Source organism: Clytia hemisphaerica, unplaced genomic scaffold (assembly GCF_902728285.1).
Source record: "Clytia hemisphaerica strain Z4C2 unplaced genomic scaffold, Clytia hemisphaerica genome assembly, whole genome shotgun sequence".
Taxonomy (NCBI): domain Eukaryota; kingdom Metazoa; phylum Cnidaria; class Hydrozoa; order Leptothecata; family Clytiidae; genus Clytia; species Clytia hemisphaerica.
Window position 1 is genome coordinate 2174298 of NW_027103595.1, and position 18122 is coordinate 2192419.

The window sequence follows — 18122 nt, forward strand, 5'->3', positions numbered from 1 at the left end:
GTTTTTTTCTGAATTTTTGCATGAAAGTAGGTAAAAGATGGCTCAAGCAGATTTTTGTAAAAAAAGAATTTTTTAGCTCAAAAACGCATGTTTATCTATAAGAATCGCTATTAATAAGGATACATCAATGTTCTTAGCCAAATTACTCAATTTTTTGATGAGATATATGTATTTCTTGCTCACGAAGTCTTGAATATGAAAGAATATTTCAAGGGCATGAAATTTTGGTTTCTAAACGTTTTTTTTTATAAGAAACAAACGACTAATTTTAATAGATCGTCACTATTTGTGTTCTGAAGGATTTTTTAATGGTCACGCTCACGTAGATATCAATTATATATGTGTTAAATACATAACCAGGTAGGTCCATAAAAGTATCACTTGTTGTATTTGTGTGTACCATTGTAGGGAAAGTATCATTATTTTGTTCCATACTCTACAGTATGAAGTATTTATGTTGTATAAAACAGTATAAAAAAGTATAAAACTGTATAAATTTAGTCAAAAGAAGGTTACTTTAATCGTAGAAATTTTAGCGAGAGTAATTTTAGCGTATATTAGCGAGTCAGGAAAATCTTGATTTTTTTGGATTTATTTTAGCGAATCACGATTTCAAAAAATTTCGCGTGGATAAATTTTAGCGAATACTTGTCTGAGAAAATTTCGCGTGGATTAATTTTAGCGAATCGCCATTTCCAAATAACTTTTTGAGATGTATTTTGGTGAAAGTTCGAGATATAACGGAGGTTCGAGATAAGCGTGTGTTTTTAAGCCTACATTTTCTTCCAGAACTTTAGGGACCGACAAAAATAAATATCTTTATTAGTTTTCGCAAAAATCTTAAAAAAAAAAAGAAAAAAAATGGATTTACTTTAGCGAATTGCGTTTTGGAAAAATTTAGCGCGGATAAATTTTAGCGATCTGTCGATTTGGCGTGTTTTAGCGAGATTAATTTTAGCGAAAATAGGGAAAACTCGCTAAAACGCTAAAATTAGTCTCGCTAAAATTTCTACGATTAAAGTACAACAAGATATAGTTTCTAGAAGGGATCAAGACTCCTCTTCTTAGGAAATTCAAACCTTCCACCAAAATCGCCCTAAATGTAGGGGGGGTTAGAAACTATGCAAGGATTTAAAGACATCTATTAACATCCTCCGTTTCAGTAAAAAGTATGTCGAAAAGCGAAGAAGATTTCCTATGAAGTGATCGGGACGTCAAATTAGCTTATTAGTAGAACGATATTAGGTAAATTCATGGAAAGATAAAGCTCTACATGTTAATAATACAGTCAAAATACAGTAAAAAAATGATATTCTATTCATTTTCAGAGAAAATATAGAAAATATTAATAAAAATGAATTCAAAAATACTAACTGGATTTCAAAATGGAATTGCTGGTGTTGTTGATAAGAAGTTGTTTGAATGTCCAATCTGTCTCTGTATAATTCGAAAAGCTAAAGAATTGCCATGTGAACATCTAATGTGTTCAGAGTGTTTATTGTACTACGAAAATAAGGAAATTGAAAAAGTCAAAAGGTTTGTTTTTTAATTCGGTAAAGGTTACACAGGTACATATCAGCTCTATTCATTACACGTTTTTTTTTAGAACAAACTATATAAGAACAAAAGGCTTCGATGGCCAAAATATTAAGAACAAGCTAAGAATATTTTAAGTTTTTTGCGGACTCGTATAAAAATGGGCAAAAATACTCACAGAATGGTGAAAATAAGAATATTTTTAGGCTTAAAATATAAAAATTTAAGAATATCCAAAGGCTTCCAAATTTTTGGATGTTCTTATAAAAAAACGTGTATTGATACTAGTCTTATTTATTTTTTCAAAATCTTTTTATTTTCGAAGCCTGGACGCCAAAACTTTCTTTATTGATCTTACATTAGGGCATAGGAGTGATGCAAGTTGAGCTAGTCTAGTAGTAAGTTCGGCAGTGAAATTAAAATGAATTCTAAATTTTTCTCCTCTTTGATATCTTAGCAAAAGATTGGATGAAAAAGATGCAGAATTTCGATGTTCGATATGTCAAAAACGTTACCACCGCAATAAGGTATTCAAGTCAATTCGTTTTAAGTGTGCACTTATGTTTGTTTTGCTTTTCGTTTTCCAAACAATACTTCAAATCTAACAAATCATATACTGTTAAAAAGATAATTCGGAGCACTAAAATTTTCACAGAAAAGTTATTCTAAAAAAATGAGAAAATGAAGATGAAAAAAATGAAGAAGAAAAAATGAAAAGAAACTCCTTTTTGGACCTACCAAGGTTTCCAAGTTCCCTCCGGTCCTTTAAATTAACGGATGTTCGTTCGTTCGTTCGTCTGTTACCGGCTTCTCTCGGGAGTGGCTAGTTTTTTCTGATTTTTTGCACAGTGATAAAAAAGTGACGGAGCCCGATTTTCGAAAAAACAATGTTTGGACAAATTTGGGACGAAAAGTGTAAAATTGCTTCATTAGTTTTTTCGGATCAGGTGCGGTTGGACTGGTCGCTGGTTGGATTCTTCACTAGTTTTTGAAACTGGTCAAGAATCCACCCGGGACTTATTTTACTGACCCGATTTCGTAAAATCTTACAAAAAACCTGGTCAAGAACCCACCCCTCAGCTGGTCAAGAATCTGACTTTCTGGTCAAGAATTTACCCGCGACCCGGTCAAGGACCTACCCCCAAACTAGTCAAGAATCCACCCGACCTGGTCAAGGACCTACCCTCAAACTAGTCAAGAATCCACCCGACCTGGTCAAGAACCGCCCCCCCCAACTGTCAAGAATCCACCCGACCTGGTCAAGAACCAGCCCCCCAACTGGTCAACTATCCACCCGACCTGGTCAAGAACCGGCCCCCAACTGGTCAAGAATCCATTGCCTTAATTTTAAGACTGACATTTTTAAACATTTTTTAGAACTGCTGATAGTGAAAGAACATTGACTGAGAGTGAAAGAACATTGACAGCATTAAACTTGTCAATACACGATGAAGGAAAAATGAGTGGGTTTTTACAGAAATGGCAATGAACGTGTCAAGGAAATTTATTCAGACAGACAGAGGGAATCAGCATCAAGTGATGAAGAAAAATCTGCACTAAATGTAGCATCCTTGATGGTGGACAAATAAGTGACTGATAATGAATATGACAAGGATATTGATACATACACAGATACTGAAACAGAATCGGAAAGTTCAAGTGATGAAGAAGAATCTGATACGGATCAAATTGAATATATTGGGTATGTTTTGTTTACTTTTTACTTGATTATGATATCCAATCTGTTTTTCCACTGGTTCTCAACTTCAATTGAGCTAGAATCTGAGAATGTACGTCTGTTAGTCAGTCAGTATGTCACCTCAATAAAACTTTTGGACAGATTGGAGACTTCAAAAATGGTCAGATTTGGCTTAAATTTTGCTCACTTGTTCCTTGTGTGAATATCTGGGGATGTTTTTGAAAATTTACAATTATGTAAGCAACAACACAATGGCCTTACTTTTTTCTTTCTTTGATTGGATATGTGACAAAATTATGTAAATTCGTTCAACCTTCTCCGGCAGATTTCTTTTTTATCATTGTTGCAGAAATATTTGAAAATCGGGAACTTTTTAACTGCAATTATGTATGAGACCATTTGATTTGATTTGTTCTGAACTAACCATGAACTTCTGTCAGCAGAGGTACTAAAAACTTGGAGCATGTGGCGGCAGGTCTGATAGTATTATCTTTTTTCTGGACCTGGTTAGCTCGGTTGAAGTGTGCCAATGATTATAAGATAGTTATCTTGCAATTACCAAAATGATTTCCTTTCTGATTTGATTTGATACACATGTTATGGATATAGCATGTGGCTCCCTATATTTTGTAGAGGAGGAGATGATCTCCTATAAACAATTTAACTTAAATTATTATGTTTTAACAGCTAAAAAAAGACATGGGTACGAGCTTTTTGCTTATAGCTATATAGGTAAATACTTTTGAAACAGAAGCAGCCATGTGTACTACAGGTGACAGGGAGAGATTCATCTTCAAAATTTGGCTTTGCTTGCAAGTTTTACTAGCCATAGGAATATTCTTCCTACTGTCTGGATTTCTGTCTCATTTGAATGGTTTAACTCTTTAAATAATACACAAAGAAATAAGAAAATAACATAAGAAATTGATTAAAGTTTATTAAAATGTTTGACTTCATTTGTTGTTTCTATTTATTATCAAAACTTTCCTTTAATTCTTGGACAGATACCTAAACTTCCGATTAAATTTTCATTTGTCAGATATTTTTATGATCAGGCAGACATAGGCAAGAAAGTTGAGATACAAAAACTAATATTTTATAGTATGAGTACATAGTGCTTCGTGACTTGGTTTATTGTACACTCAATGATCGATATATTTCATATCCTAAAAAATTTGGGCTGGGAGACAAGATACATGGTGACGACGCGCCCCTCGAACTAGCTTATTTTTTCCTTATGTTTTTTCAAATTTTCTTAACAATTTATATATTTTTAAATTATAAGTCAGGAATATTTTTTCCATTTTTATTAGAAATTAGGGATTCCAGAGTTGTTTGCGACTTGCCTGTATCTTGTGAGTTTTTCAAAAACAAAATTGTCTCTCGGGATTGATATGCAGCGACGCGCTCCTTCTTCCAAGGCGTTTGCGAACTACAATACTTTCCCTTTGAGATGATTTATGCTAAGGCATAAATAAGCAAAAAAGATTGTAACCAAATCAATACCAAGCTACAGTTTATTTATATACCAAAGACATGAAGTTAGATAACTTTAGATGAGAAATAATTTGAGAATGTTTGTCTTTGTTTTTCTCTTCATCTGTCTGTCTGTCTGTCTGTAACTTCAAAGATGTTTGGATTTTTTGGGTGAAACCTGGGGTAGTTTTTGTTTTAACCAATAGGTTTATAGTTTCTCAGGCTTTGTCATTTCAAAATTCCAGAATAATTCCAAAATTGCACTCCTAAAAAGTACTTTAGGCATGTGATGAGGAGTGCTATGAATAACTTTAGTAGTAAAATCCAAATTTATGGCCTGTGTTTGATCGCACTCCTCAAGAATTTTAGGTGTGTGTGAATCGTTAATTCAAACAACTGCGACCCAAGTTTTTCTTTATAGATACCATAAATACAACAGAACATAAATTTATCTTTAAAAAGCTCTAAACACAAAATAAAATCCTCCAAAAGCCAAAGCAAGCTTGGAAACACAAGCGAATGGCAACATTTTGTGGGAAAGAGGATTTGCTGACTATTAAGCAGCCTCTATAAGAAACTTTTTCGTTAAAGGATGAGCAGAAGCCTGGAGACTTCCAAAGACTTTAAGGGGAGTCTTTTATTTTCAATTTCCTAAAGAGGGTTACCATTTAACAGGGGGATTCCCAGAAATATCTGTTCTATGATAATACTTGAAAATAGTATTTCTCAACCAGTTCTATTGAATTATTTTCCCTTGATAATGATATTGTCAAACCTTTTTAACAATAACCTTGTCATTCAAGGCTTCAGGGGACTGAACAAAAAAATTTAAGGAAATTTCTATGGGTGTTTTTGAGGAGATGTAAATCTGAACCTTTTCAGTCTTGAACCAAACAGTTATAATTCAAACCTTTAGACAGACCGGAAAGATGATTCAAGTTCTTGTTGTTTTTGTTTTGATTTTTTTGTTTACTCATGAGGTCCTGGAAATGCTCTCAATCTACACGTTCTATTATTAGTTTTAACAAATTACCACATAAGATAACTGCTTTTGCAGCATTCTTTGTAATGCCAAATTTAAGATGGACTGAAATTAATAATTGAGTTTTAAAAAGAAATCATTTGCTAAAAGAAAACTATTCAAATAATTGATAACCAAATATGAGGCACTATTCCTATCACTGTTATCCGACTTGTCAGATTGTCATACTTTGAAATTGAATTTCCTCTATTTAACTTATTTAATTTCTTACTTAGACAATCAGAGGAGCCGTGCTTTCAATATGTGAGAGGACATGGAATATTAGTTGAAAATTCTTCTTGCACTTACCTTAAGGGAAGAAATTTTCGCGGAAGAAATTTTCGCGGAATTTAATTTCGCGAATTTGGGCATAATTCGCGAAATTAAATTCCGCGAAACACACCAAAATTGTTAAATCGCGAAATTAAATTCCGCGAAATTCGATTTTTTTTCTTCTTCTTTTATTTTGTTGTTTTTGACTAGGTATTACCAAAAAAAAGATGGACACAATTGATTTTTAAGCGTTATAACGTGTATTTTTTATCAAATATAAACAAATATAAACAACTCCATGATGCTTAAAAGTTAATCTAAGTTGATAAATTCTTCTCAATCGCGAAATTAAATTCCGTGAAACTTTTAGAACTGGCTCATTCGCGAAATTAAATTCCGCGAAATTTGCCATTTTGAAACTCTGATTCGCGAAATTAAATTCCGCGAAAATTTCTTCTCGCGAAAATTTCTTCCCTTAAGGTATGGTAAATGAGAAAGTGAAAAATATGACTTATATTAACTGCTTCTGCTTACTAGTTTGTTTTTAATTTGATTGTCTTGCCTACTTTTAATTGTGATTTGTTACATTCTAGTGAATTTGTGTTCCTTTGAATGAACTACTATAGCCTTTTTATCTACGTTTTGTTGATACAATATTTTCAAATTGAAGAAAAAGTTTGAATCAAATATTTGTAATCTGATTAATTTTTTTTTTCACTCTAGTGATCAAGTGATTTATTTTGATGGATAATCAGCATTCAAAAGATGTCCAACTTGGAGAAATGGTAAAATTATTGTTTCTTGGGTTTCAATGGAATATTACATTCTGCTGGGGGTCTCAAAAGGGGGTGGCAAATGTTTCATTTCAGGGAGATTCTGAAAAGGAGAAAGAAGGAGAGCATGGAAAAAAAGTTCTGACAAAGCTCATACCATTTGCAGCAAATTTATTACTTAGCAGTTGAAAAATCGTGCATTATTGGTTAACTTACAAAGAGGTGAATCACTTTCTAAAAAGTATGCATATTTTTGGCAAAATTTAAGAATAATGGGCTAAACGTGTCAAAGGGAGGGGCAAAAGATGTTTCCATTTTCTGGTTTGGAAGGTAATTTTTTGGTTTACAGACATTGGAAAGTGTACAAATTGTTGGGTTGGATTAAAGTGAAGCGATTGATATAGTAGTTTATGATTCTTTACATGATATAAAATCTAAGACATCTGATATCTACAGTGTTCAGTGAGGGAAGGGTCGAGCTAATCTCGATCTCCCCGTAAAATATAAAATAACAATAGAAAACAAAGTCGATATAATCTATTCCGCCTCATCCGCCCGACGGCTCATTCCGATTATCGTGAAACTGTAAGCGCGCGAAAAGCACGCAGATTATGTAATAGATGTAAGAATCTTTACACTCCCGAAGAAGAAGTTTTGGATCGCAACGATCTCAAGTTATAAGTCTTTGCTAATGGATTCAATTTTGTTTTACTGTTTGACAATTGTTGTTCATTGGACGTTTTTCTTGTTGTATGTACTGGTTTACATGTCGATGGACCAGTAGAAATTGTTCGTAAATCTCTTTTTGGAGTGCGTGGAAGTGCAATCAATTCATCTTGATTATATTGATAACAATCTGATAAACCAGAAGCGACAGGAATGAGCGGATCAGAGACGACAGGAACTGACGGACCAGAGACGACGGGAACTGACGGACCAGAGACGGCAGGAACTGACGGACCAGAGACGACAGGAACTGACGGACCAGAGACGACAGGAGCTGACGGACCAGAGACGACAGGAACTGACGGACCAGAGACGACAGGAACTGATAGACCAGAGACGGCAGGAACTGACGAACCAGAGACGGCAGGAACTGACGGACCAGAGACGACAGGAACTGATAGACTAGAGACGACAGGAACTGATAGACCAGAGACGGCAGGAACTGACGAACCAGAGACGGCAGGAACTGACGGACCAGAGACGACAGGAACTGATAGACCAAAGACGGCAGGAACTGACGAACCAGAGACGGCAGGAACTGACGGACCAGAGACGACAGGAACTGATAGACCAGAGACTACAGGAACTGACGGACCAGAGACGATAGGAACTGATAGACCAGAGACGGCAGGAACTGACGGACTAGAGACGACAGGAACTGATAGACCAGAGACGACAGGAACTGATGGACCAGAAGTGGCAACAATTGAAGGTTCAAAAGAGGCAACAATCGATGGTTTAGAAGAGATAGATGTGTGATGTTTAGGAGAAAAAACTAAATTTTGAACAACAGCCGGTATAATTGGCTGGGATTCCTTCTCTACACTGACATGATTCTTAGATTGTTGCATTTCATTTGGTAATCCTGTTGATGTTTCTTGTCCTGAAAAATGAAAAGAATCCCACCCATGGACCTCTAGGGGGTACAGCAGTTCAAGAGGACGTTTGACCTTATGTTTGCCTTCAATGCCAAAACTAATCAAGGCTCCTCGAACAACATTTTTCCTTCCAAAAATTAAATTTTCAATCTTACCCACATTCCATAGTTGTCTCTTTTTGTTTTCATCCTTAACCAAAACTAAAGACCCAACTTTTGGGGTTTCGAATTTCTTGACTTTCTTGTGATGTACCCTCAACTCTGTGAGGTATTCTCGGTACCATCTTTCCCGCGCATCTTCAAAACATTTTTTGACGTGTTGATAGCTTTCTTCCAACGTTTTCACGACTTGTCCGGTTGGGAGGCTGATGATTCTTTTCCCACAAATCAAATGTGATGGTGTCAGGCATTCGATCTCATCATCGGCACCAACATACGTCAACGGTCTACAGTTCAACACGGCTTCAATTTCAGTCAAAATGGTGTGCAACCCTTCAAAAGAGACATTCACTTTACCCAAAGTTTTCTTCAAAGATGATTTTGTCAACTTGACCATCCTCTCCCAAAAGCCTCCCCACCAAGGAGATTTTTCGAGAATGAAGTGCCAGGTGATCTTCAAAGATGAAAAATAGTCAAGGACCTCGGATTCCTTCGACAACTTTAAGAGGTATTTATCAGCTGCCTTGAACGTTTTGACATTGTCTGATACAATGAAAGAAGGAATACCTCGTCGAGCACAGAACCTCCGAAAAGAGTTGAGAAAGCAGTCAGTCGTCATATCATTCACAAGCTCAAGATGGACTGCACGAGTAGTTGCACACGTGAAGAGAGCGACCCAGACTTTCTTTTCTACAGAAGTGGAAGATGATTTCTCAACAACATACAGTGGACCAAGATAATCTAAGCCGACGTGTTCAAAACCAGTGACATTTTTATCAATTCGAAACTCAGGAAGCAACCCTTCAATGGTTGAAAACGACTTTGAGTTGAGTTTCTTGCAGACGATGCAATTTTTCAAGATTTTCTTCACGAATTGACGACCTTGTGGAATCCAAAATCTAGATCTGACTTCAGCTAGAGTTGCTGCGACACCTGAATGTTTGACCTTTTGATGAGCCTGCAGAATGATCAACGCTGAGACATGACTGTCACGTGGGATGAGGATGCGGTTGCAAGATGAAGCTTCTTCGAGTCTACCTACAGTTTCCAAAAGACCATCTACATTTAACTTGACACTAAGAGAACATTCCAGCTCCTTCAAACGGTCGTCAGAGAGTTGATTTTGAACTTGATGTAGAACGTCAAGTTCAGCCTTTTTCAATTCATCGACAGTGAGTGGACCTTTTCTTAATTGTCCCAGAGAAAAGCGAGAACCGTGGTAAACCTGAAAGTTGTGGCAAAAGCGAATAGCCCAAGCGACTGACCGAATAAGTGACTTGAATTCACTGAAACGTTGAAATTCTATCAGTTGGACAGTGGTTACTCTCGACAGCAATACCTTACTTACTTTTACTTCCTTCATTGCTTTCTCTTTCACCGACATATCCACCTCAAGTTTCTGCTTAGGCCAGTGTTCTGGATCTTTAGAAAGCCATTCTGGACCTCGAAACCACAGACCTTCTTCGAACTCTTCCTTTGATGACACACCTCGACTTGTCATGTCTGATGGATTTTCTTTGCCTGGACAATGTCTCCAAATTCCTTCCTGTGTATGTTTCTTGATTTTCTTCACCCTGTTGCGAACAAACTGTTTCAACTCCTTACCACTGTCCAACCAATAGAGTACCACCATCGAGTCTGTCCAGCAGTGGATACCATCGATCTTAATCATGTTTGACATTGCCTGTTTAACTCTCTGAATGAGAACGCTAAGAATGTAAGCACCAAGGAGCTCAAGACGAGGGATTGAGGTTTCTTTTAGAGGAGAGACTCTTGTCTTGCTTGTGACTGTGACTGCTCTTCTAGAAGATTTTTCGACAACATAAACGACAGCTCCATAAGCCACAGCACTGGCATCACTGAAACCATGGAGCTCTATGAGAGATTCTCTACTGAAGGAATCAAGCCCAAAGAAATAGAAGCGTTGAATCTTGACAGAGCCAATTTCAATCAAAAGATTTAGCCAGTCTTTCCACTCATCTTGGAGATCTTTCTCAACAACCTTATCCCAGTCGGAGCTGGACTTGTGAATTTTCTGGAGAAGAACTTTGGCTGTTATAAAAACAGGTGAAAGAAGACCGAGAGGGTCAAAGAGTTGAGCCACTACCGAAACAACACTTCTCTTGGTCACAACCATATCAAGAAATTTCGAAGCAAATTCATGTAAAGAAAAGAAGAAAACGTCAGATCTTGGATTCCAAGGAATACCGAGAACCTTGCAGTCATCACTACCCAATGTTTCACCCTCCTTCACCATCTTCTCTGACACTGCAGATGAGCTCGTTTTCCATTTACGAAGGTTGAACTGGCCTTCCTCCATGAGTTTCTTCGAGTCTTTAAAGAATTGAAATGCAGTCTCTTCGTCAAACTCACCGGTGCATAGATCATCAACATACAAGGAGTTTGTGATACCCTCAACGAGGGACCGATATTTCGAGTTATTTCCTTTCTGTTTCTCTAGGTGATTTTGAACAGTAGCAGTTAGAATAAAGGGGCTTGCATTCAATCCCATTAAAACTCTTTTTTGACGGTAAGTGACAAGTTTGTTGTTATCCTTTGGGTCAAACCAAACAAACCTCAGAACGTCACGATCTTCGGGTCGAACACTGATCATATGGAAAGCCTTCTCAATATCACTAACAAGTGCGATTGGAAAAAGACGGAAACGTAAAAGAATATCAAAAAGCTCAGGATTTAAAGATGGACCAGTTTCTAAACACTGATTTAGAGAAGGATTGTCATTCGATTGACAGGAGGCATCAAACACAATTCTCATTTTTGTTGTTTCTCGTTCCTCACGAATGACACAATGATGTGGAAGATAATGTGTCCAGCCTTGCTTTCCATGGTCTTTTGTGTCAACTTTTTCGATGATATTTTGTTCAAGCTGATCTTCAAAATATTGGTTGTATTGTGCTTTGAGGTCAGGGTTATGATTGAATTTCTTCTTCAGTCCAAAAAGACGTTGTTTGGCAACAGAAAAGTTATCCTGGAGATCAGGATGTACATCCTTTCGTGGAAGAGGAACCTCGTATCTCTCTCCGTTATGGACAATGGAGTCTTTGAATTCTTTCGTCATTACCTCATCTTCAATCGACTCATCAACAATACCCATTGATTCAAGGTCCCAGAAGCGAGAAAGACGTTCGTCAATAGAAGGAGTTTGGGAAGAGAGAAGAAGGGAGTTAGAGAAGGAGGAGGATGTACCCTCTATTGGACCACTAACTAACCATCCAAACACAGATTTAGTTGCAACGGGTCCAGAAGAACGACGTACGGTTTCTCCACTAACAAAGCGATGGTACTGATCAACCCCTATCAACACACAAATCTCCTCTTGTGGTGTAGTGAAGTCATCTGCAAGATCGAGAGAAGCTAAATGTTCATGATGTTGAAATTCTACAGAAGGATTTAAGGGAGAAGATGTTATCGTCGGAACAACTAAAGCAGAGAGAGGAAAAGAACCACCACCAAAACGACTCTTTAAATTTAAAGCAGTCATGTCATACTCCTTCGAGCCTTTAGACGACCCACCAAAACCTGAGATGACCATCTTGTGTTTTCCAAGACTGGGTAGTTTCAATTTGTCCTTGATACTTTTGGTGATATAGCTGTCATTTGATCCCATGTCGAATACAATACGTACTTTACTTACTTGGTTGTTGTCGTTAGGGTGGTAGACCTTTACTTTCGCTGTCTGTAAGAGTGTCAACTTTTTTGCCCTTGCAATCAGCCCAGTCGAAGGCGTTCCCTGACACAGACTTTCATGATGTTTCTCCTCACAATTTCTGCAACTCCTTTTCGTACATTCTTTCAAGCCATGGTTCTTTGCTAGACAGTTGAAACAGAGGTGATTGCGTTTCACATATTTCCATCGGGTATTTACGTCTTGAACGATATCACATTTTGCAGAGCTATGTTCACCTCGACAATATGAACACCTGATCTTGTTGTCTTGTCTTCCGGTGGGATTAAGCAAATTTCGGGAGCTGCCACCTCCACCACCATTTTGACTACCTTCACTACCCTTGTTGCCTTTACCACTACCCTTGTCTGCTGGGGGTTCCTTTGACTTTGAGGATTTGGAGACTGCTTCGCATTTCTCACGTGCCTCTAGCTCTTGTTTGAAGCATTTTAAGAGGACTTCGAATGTCCAATTTTCTGAAGAAAATTGCCTTAAAATGATCAAACGAATGTCTTCAGGAACCTTGCTCATAATGACAGGGACGAGTAAGCAGCCATACTGATCAGGTTTTATCCCAAGTGATTGTAATCCTCTGACGTTGATTTCGATCTTGTCATAAACTGCACGGAGTTGTTTGACATCAGTACCTGCTTTAACTGGCAGAATCTGCAAAAGCGTGTCCATATGATGGGTGATCACGACTTGTTTGCTTCCGAAACGATCTGACAAAAGAGACACAGCTTCCTTGTAGTTCTTATCAGAAAGTTCTAACCCAGAGATAGCCATGGCAGCTCTTCCTTCTAAGAGGCCCTTCAAAAAATTGAACTTTTGGACGTCTTCGATGTACGAATGTTTCCCTACAGCAGCTTGGAAAGAATCCCAAAAAGATCTCCACTGACTTGGATTTCCACTAAACTTTTTAATTTCAAGTTTTGGCAACTTCACAGAAATTGGAACCTTGTGTTCATGAGATGAGATAGAGGTGTTGGAAGCTTTTGATTTCAACGAATCTAACAGATTGGTGACAGAACCCGTGGTAACGTCGATTTTTGCTTGCAGTTGGGAAGACTCTCCGTACGCATGGTCGTAATCATCGTCACTTTCAAGAAGGTTTAGATATTCCATATCCAATGCTAAGAATTCAGACTTCAAATCGACGAGAGAATCCCTTAAGGTTTTCAGAGCTCCAAGGACTGTCACTTGTTTTGACTCTTCAAGTTGATCTAGCTGCGAAAGATGTTTCTCGATGTCATCGATGTAGTGATGACAAGTCGATTTCTTACCATTTCGTTTTCGACGAGCGAGTCTCAATGTCTTGTCATCTTCAGTTTCAGACATGATACAATATTTGAATAGATAAGACAGTTATGGTATGTTCACACAACAAAAATGTGAAAAAATGAAGTTTTTTGGCCTTGTCCACACGACAATCCAAAGACGTCTCCACGAGACAAAAAGAGAAATGAATTTTATGGCTTTGTCTACACGACAATCCAAAAGACGTCTCCACGAGACAAAAAAGGGAAGAATGAAATGTTATGGCCTTGTCCACACGACAATCCAAATGAGGTCTCCACGAGACAAAAAGAGAAATGAATTTTATGGCCTTGTCTTCACGACAATCCAGAGACGTCTCCACGAGACAAAAAAGAATTGAATTTTATGACCTTGTCTTCACGACAATCCAAAAGACGTCTCCACGAGACAGAAAAAACACAAAGTTGTAGGAAAATTCAGATTCATTTAGAACACTCACAGTAAATTGATCCAATTAAATAAATTGAGAGATCAAAAGGAGAAAGGTGGTTCACAATTTTCACTTCTTTTAAACAAAGGAAAAGAGAAGAAAATCAATCACAATATCCTTTTGTTAAAGAATCTCTGAAAATTATTTTAGAAATCCTTGAGAGAATTTTGTTGATAAGAGAGAGGGAAAAATGTTTTGTGAAAGAGAAAGACCTTCAGACAAATTATTTGAATGTTTTGAAATATTTCAGAGTCTAATTTCAAAACCAGTGACCCGAAGATACTCACAAAGAGGTGTCGAGCGACTCTCACTACAATCAACTGAGCCAGACAGAACAAACACCGATAGAAGGAAACATTTTGCAACAATTTTGGGGGTTTCTTGAGCAAATAGGTTTAATAAACTATCAAGAACAAAAATAGATGGAATGCACCCTCCCAAATGATTATCCATAGATGGATGTCATAAATAAAAAGGGAAACAATAAAATGCCTTGCTGAAAAACAGCGTAAATACAAAGTATCCCCCTTGAACTGCTGTAAAAAAGGAGTGAGGACTGTAATTTAGAAAATACTTATCATATTAGTGATGTTTTGTTCGGTGGACCATGTACAAATTGTTGGGTTGGATTAAAGTGAAGCGATTGATATAGTAGTTTATGATTCTTTACATGATATAAAATCTAAGACATCTGATATCTACAGTGTTCAGTGAGGGAAGGGTCGAGCTAATCTCGATCTCCCCGTAAAATATAAAATAACAATAGAAAACAAAGTCGATATAATCTATTCCGCCTCATCCGCCCGACGGCTCATTCCGATTATCGTGAAACTGTAAGCGCGCGAAAAGCACGCAGATTATGTAATAGATGTAAGAATCTTTACAGAAAGGAACCTTTAGACCGGATGATGATAAAAAAAATTGGTTTTTTTTTTCAAACTTGTATTAATGGTTGAGAAAATAAAAGAAACTAGCCGGTACCCGGCGTCGCACGCCGGTTAAGCTGTAGCTGAACGCACTAAAAGTCCTTTGGATGTTGAAGCTGGCTTAAAAAAGCGATCAAATGAAAAAAAGTAATCTGTACAACGTTTAACTCTAACCTTCCCCGGGTGTCTTATCTTTTAACCATATTTGGATCGTTTACTGCCCCCCTCCCGAGACATAATTTTTTGTTTAAGTCAAAAGTTATCAGAAAGAGCATCGTTTACTGTACCAGTGTCGTTTGAAACGACTCTACAGGTAGTTATTTTTCTCGCTTCGCTCGCTTTAAATATGCCGTCCAGTTTAAATGACAATTTTTCAGGAAAAAGCGGGAAGGTCAAAAAGAATAGTGCAACTTTTTGTTTTTATCAGATCGAAAAAATATAAAATTCTAAGTTGCTTTTTTAAACTCTTGTCAAAACTTTTCGAATTCAAACATAAAAAATGACGTACACACTTTTTAGCAGTAACGACCAATGAAGTATAAGCCCCAAAGTTTAGAAGTCAATCTCCTTGGTAGGATTTGAAGCCAACAAATCCTACCAAAGTTGCGCAGCCTTGAGCGGCTCGCCTGGTTTTTACACAAATGACAGATTAATACTAAAATTTACCTCTAAATTTCGAAAAAAATATCAATCGTAAACAAAGGAATTGCTAGATTCAATCTGTCGTCAAAAATGCGGCGCATTTTTTAAGGCTTCACTTTTTCTTGCCTGAGTGCTGAGAAAGGTTAGAGATTGAACTTTAGCTCTTCGGGCTTTAAACTCAATGGTAACGACGGCTTGAATATTTTTATAAGAAAAAAGAAGTGAACTAATTTTTTCTTATGCTTTATATCGCCCTTTGAATGCTGTTGTTGTCCACAAACCTTTTTATGTTTTGATTTACTTTTGAAATATTCTTTTCTATGAGAAATGAAATTGTTTTGTTTTGAAAAGAATTCGAATGTCATTAATAAATACGATCGTTAAATACATTCGAAAACATTTAAAACAAAAGAAGAGAGAAAAAGGCAAGTCTGGGCAGAAGTTAAAATTACTAATTGTAGATGGGCCTTAAATTTCAAAACAAAGGCTTAATAAAGTCTAAACCAAGCTCTATCCGATCTTTTGCAAATGGCGCGAATCCAATAAAACAAATTTGTGGAGCAAGAAACTAAAAGTCATAATTTTAAAACACAAACAAAGCGAAAACGAAAGTGGTGACACACAGACACACAAAGCACCGCTATTAATATATAGATGTGTTTTGAGATACCAGAAAACAACGAAAGTTTTGTAGTGGTTAACTTGTGTCATTAAGGAAAGCATACAGTATTGGAGAGCTTTTGTTATTTCCTTTCTATCGCATCATACCATATCATCCGATACGATCAATTCCATTGATATCCTGTGTCGTGTGGCCTTCTTGGTAGAAAATTAAAACTATCCATCATGACGCCTGCTTTTAATCATGGATTATGATTGAAACAATTCCCTTTCCATTTTAGCTGTTAACTGGATGCTGGACATATGCTGCCATACGTTGAAGTTCTTGAACGAAATTTGAAATGATAACAACGTGATAATACTTTGAAAAGACTACCATCGGAGAAAGAGTATCGTGCTATTTCGATTGATTGGCGGAGAACAAATTATGGTAAACGATCGAAAGAGACAATCCAACTTGTAATAGTTATAGATTACATGATTTTTTTTTGAAGCATACAAAAATCCGAAAACAGGCTCATAGATGCTCAGGTAGAAAGCTTGATAAGGCTGAAAAATGCTTGAGGGGATGCTCAGATCTAAAGCATAAATTTAGGAAATGCTGAAAATCCGTGAAATTCCAGCCAAAAAAGCCAAAATCAGGAAAAAAATATTTTTTGTAGGCTCAAGCAATGCTTGCCATATGCTTAATTTTTCCCCATATCTGAGCCTAGATATGCTTATAAGTGCAATGCTTATAAAAAATATGTATTCTGCTTTCACTGAAACTTTAACTTGGGTATTAAAGACTGATTGACAATTCAACACAGACTATTTCATGAAGGAAGTAATGCATCATAAACTCTCAACGCCTAGATATTTTTCAATTTATTGTACTCTTATTACCTAGATTAATTTAATTCTATGATTATTTTGTTAAAATACAGGGAAAAGATAAACCTTAATTAGTCTAACCGAAAATAGACCCTTAGAGAGGTAAAATTTTCTTTTTTTGGGAACCCTTTTGGGAATTTCTGGGAATTTTGACCCTTTCTGAGGGAAACTCTCGATTTTCGTGATTTTGGAACCTCTTCTTCAGAGACTAACTTATAAATCTACACCCCATTCGAGAGACTTTTGAGGTGTGAAAAAAGATATCCTTATGGCTCGCACATACCCGTCTCCTCACTTGATCAAGTGCACCCGGTGGGCTCTTTTGCTATTCTATCAAAATGTTCGAATAGTGCCTTCAAAATTCCCAATATCCAGAACATTCGAATTTGGAGAATTTAAATAGACTTTTAAAGTAGTGTTTTCTCCGCAGAAGGGCCTTTTGCGAACTTTCTACTTGATTTTCGACCTTTGAATAAGTATACGTTTGTGATAGATTCTCATGGCGTTATACTCTGCAACTATTGTCACTTGAAAGACTGCCAAATGCCTGAGCCAAGAGTGCTATATTTTCACCTCTTTTCGAGCTGGAAATACAGTGCCGTTCCCATTAAATACTGTAATCACTCTAGGCAATTTTGGGACAGTTATTTTTGCATTTTTATTTCCAGCTGGAAATAGAGAGCCGTTCCCATAAAATATCTATATTGCTCTGACGTTTGCTACATTTATTTTCCTTTTTCATCTCCAGCTGGAAATAAAGAGCCGTTCCTATAAATTTGTAAACCTGCTCCTGGCAAATGTGAACGGCTATTTTAAGGAAAAGGTCGAAATTTTTTTTTTGAGAGCTGTTCCCGTGGAATTTGTCCCATTTTCCGGGCATATTTTTCTTTTCCAGCTGGAAATTTGGAGCCGTTCCGGACAACCTGATTATGTTCATTTTATAGAAATTTTCTCCTGGCTGGCAAAAAGGAACGGCTTTTTCGTGTTTTGCCTCGGTGGCTGCTTCTGAATATAAAGGACAAATTTTGTCTTCTTGGGACTATTTTTCTCAAAAATGCAGATTTTTTCAACACAAAACTCAATTCTTG

General features: G+C 36.9%; 1 long non-coding RNA gene across 1 annotated transcript; it reads left to right on the plus strand.

Annotated features, from left to right (window-relative positions):
* The first annotated feature begins 1348 nt into the window (after positions 1–1348).
* On the plus strand, positions 1349–17007 carry LOC136801687 (uncharacterized). Its single transcript, XR_010845902.1, has 5 exons — positions 1349–1536; positions 1994–2063; positions 2914–3238; positions 6729–6790; positions 16443–17007. It is a non-coding gene; the product is annotated as an uncharacterized lncRNA (long non-coding RNA).
* Positions 17008–18122: the final 1115 nt, after the last annotated feature.